Raw genomic sequence first — 3,580 nt, 5'->3', positions numbered from 1 at the left:
GGCGACGGCCGGAGAAGAAACGCGACGGCGACCTGGGGGCGAGCTCCTCCGATTCTTCCTCCGGGCGGGCGCGGGATGAAGCAGCCGTCTCGTTTCCGCGAGCTGATGAGCGTGGCTTGCTCGTGTATATTTCCATGCCTCATACCGTCATGGACTGGGCGTGGATGTTTACACGCCCTTTTACATGAGTCGCTGGGAGTAATTTTTTAGTTGGCATCGTGTATATTTGCTATACACGTCCATATAGATGATCCACTAGAGATGCTCTTAACTTAACTATAAGCCGGCTCAAGTTTAACTTCAAAATGGACTTTACTGGAAGGCTTGAAAATTTGGTTTTCGAAAAGAAAGAAAATGGGCTTTTAAGTTCTGTTGGAGCTGCAACATGCCAGCCCTCGCGGAAGTGGATCCTCTAAAATGAAGGAGGAAAGTCACCTAAGTTACAGTGCAATCTAGTGTAAAACAGAGAAGAAAAGTCACGGACACTGTAGCGAACACTGTATTTATCTACTGTACACATTTATTGTTGATATAAATAAATTAAAAATCAATTTTATTGCATCATAATTTTGTTTGTATGTGAATTTTATAAATGTATAAAGTAGATTTATAATTTGCAAATTAATTCAAGTCATTTTAGTCTTAATCATATGGATGTGAAGGAGGGAAGTTAGAAAACTGTAGCTTAGAGCAACTCCAATGGGCCGACCCAAACGGACGGCGTTTTTGTCCGTTTGGGTCGGCCGCCCGCCCGCCGTTCGTCCTCTTTTAGATTTGGGTCGGCAGTGCGTTCAACGGACCGACCCATTTCATGACCGCGCGCGCTTAGATCATGCCAGCGGCTATGCCGTCGCCCTGGTTTTGGCGCTCCAGCACGCGGGGGAAAAGCGGCCTAGCGCGCACTGGTTTTGGTGCTCCAGCGCGCGGGAAAGGTTCGCGCGTGCGCCGCGGCCGGCACTCGTTATAAGAAGACGCTCCTTTCACACTCTGTCCGCCACCCACTCGTCTCGCCCCCTCCTCACTAGCCTCGCCGCCTCTGCGCCACCATGTCGATGCGCTGCCTGGGCGCTTTAGATTTTCACGGAGTCCGCGAGCACCACTCCAGCGCCTTCTCCTTCGAGATCTGGTTCGGCGAGAAACATCTCATCCTCAGCACCTTCGACATCGCGGAGGAGGCGGACCGCACGCACGACGCGGCGGCGTGGCGCCTCCAGAGGCCTTGTCGGGATATGAATTTTCCCGACATGTCAAGCCAGCGGGCGCAGGATCTCGTGCCTCTCCCGCGGCTTTTCACCGACGAGGATCGTCGTGTCCACCGGAGGCGGCAGCATCGCCTCGCCAGGACAGAGATGGACGTGAAGCCATGGTGGTGTGGTGTGAATGCTTCCCGCAGGACATCGTCGACGAGCGCCAGTTCTACAAGCAAAGGAGGATGGAGAGGGACGCGAGGAGGACGGAGAGGGACGCCTATCGGGAGGACAAGCATGCACGGAAGTAGGCCGCTCAATTGAAACTGAAGCCATGAGAAACGTCAGGTTGGGACTTCGAAGACAAGCAGCACGCTGACGCCTACATTCAGACGTCGGAGGAGGACATTACCGAGTTGGAGTCGGAAAGCGACGAGTAGTTGGTCTTTTCTTTTATCTGTGTACGCTAAAACTATCTATATATCCTTTTTTATCGGAAAAAATGGTCGTCGGCGTCAGCGACGAAGCAGGCGGGGGGAGGGTGTGCTGTTCGATGTGGAAAGGTCGATGTGCCACCGACCAGCGGGCCCGGGGAGGAAAGAGGGCGAGCGCGCGCGCATCCGTCTTGTGTCCGCGCCGACATAAATCCAGCTCAAAAATAGGCCAAGAATGGGTCGGCAGGCGGACGAAAGCGGACGAGCGTCCGTTTGGGTCGGCGCGTTGGGCCGACTTTTCTGTCTGCACCGACCCAAACGGACAGCGGCGAACGAAATGGGTCGCCCCATTGGAGTTGCTCTTAGGTGACTTCCCTGCTTCATGTTAGAGGATCTATTTCCCTCCCTCAACTCAATTTTACGCTTCCAGAGGACTTTATGCTCCTCCTCGGGATTTTATGCTCCCTTCTTGCTCACAGTTATGCCAGCGTGTACACCAAGGAGGAAGAACACAATGGCTTTGCCGAGAGACACTCCCTCACTTGGTAACCCCCGGGCTACATTGTTTCTCCTGCCTTCATCTCTTTTTTTGCGGGGGTAAAGAGTTTTATTCCATATGCATAAGGGTTACAATCGAGAGAAACCAACTCCTCAATACAAGGTGGTCCACGCTGAAGCCATACGGCAGTAGTATGATAACCCACAAGTATAGGGGATCACAACAGTTTTCAATGGTAGAGTATTCAACCCAAATTTATTGATTCGACACAAGGGGAGCCAAAGAATATTCTCAAGTATTAGAAGCTGAGTTGTCAATTCAACCACACCTGGAAACTTAATATCTGCAGCAAATTGTTTAGTAGCAAAGTAATATGATAGTAGTGTAATGGTGGCAAAAGGTAATGGTAGCAAAAGTAATATTTTTGGTATTTTGTAGTGATAATAACAATAGCAACGAAAAAGTAAAAAAGCGAAGAACAATATATGGAAAGCTCGTAGGCAATGGATCGGTGATAGAGATATGCCGGATGTGGTTCATCATGTAATAGTCATAACCTAGGGTGACATGAACTAGCTCCAATTCATCAATGTAATGTAGGCATGTATTCCAAATATAGTCATACGTGCTTATGGAAAAGAACTTGCATGACATCTTTTGTCCTACCCTCTCGTGGCCGCGGGGTCCTAGCGGAAACTAAGGATATTAAGGCCTCCTTTTAATAGAGTACCGGACCAAAGCATTAACACATAGTGAATACATGAACTCCTCAAACTACGGTCATCACCGGAAGTGGTCCCGATTATTGTCACTTCAGGGTTGCCGGATCATAACACATAGTAGGTGACTATATACTTGCAAGATAGGATCAAGAACTCTCATATATTCATGAAAACATAATAGGTTCAGATCTGAAAGCATGGCACTCGGGCCCTAGTGACAAGCATTAAGCATAGCAAAGTCATAGCAATATCAATCTCAGAACATAGTGGATACTAGGGATCAAACCCTAACAAAACTAACTCGATTACATGATAAATCTCATCCAACCCATCACCGTCCAGCAAGCCTACGATGGAATTACTCACGCACGGCGGTGAGCATCATGAAATTGGTGATGGAGGATGGTTGATGATGACGATGGCGATGGATTCCCCTCTCCGGAGCCCCGAACGGACTCCATGTCAGCTCTCCCGAGAGAGTTTAGGGCTTGGCGGCGGCTCCGTATCGTAAAACACGATGAATCTTTCTCCTTAATTTTTTTCTCTCCGAACACGAATATATACAGTTGGAGTTGAGGTCGGAGGAGCTCCAGGGGGCCCACGAGGTAGGGGGGGCGCGCCCAGGGGGGCAGGCGCGCCCCTCACCCTCGTGGCTAGGGTCTGGGCCCCCTGGTCTTGATCTTTTGCCAGTATTTTTTATTGTTTCTAAAGATAGTCTCCGTGAAGTTTCACGTCATT

The sequence above is a fragment of the Triticum dicoccoides genome, chromosome 1A (genome assembly GCF_002162155.2).
Source record: "Triticum dicoccoides isolate Atlit2015 ecotype Zavitan chromosome 1A, WEW_v2.0, whole genome shotgun sequence".
Taxonomy (NCBI): Eukaryota; Viridiplantae; Streptophyta; class Magnoliopsida; order Poales; family Poaceae; genus Triticum; species Triticum dicoccoides.
The sequence above is the reverse complement of the archived record's forward strand: the minus strand, read 5'-3'. Positions refer to the sequence as shown.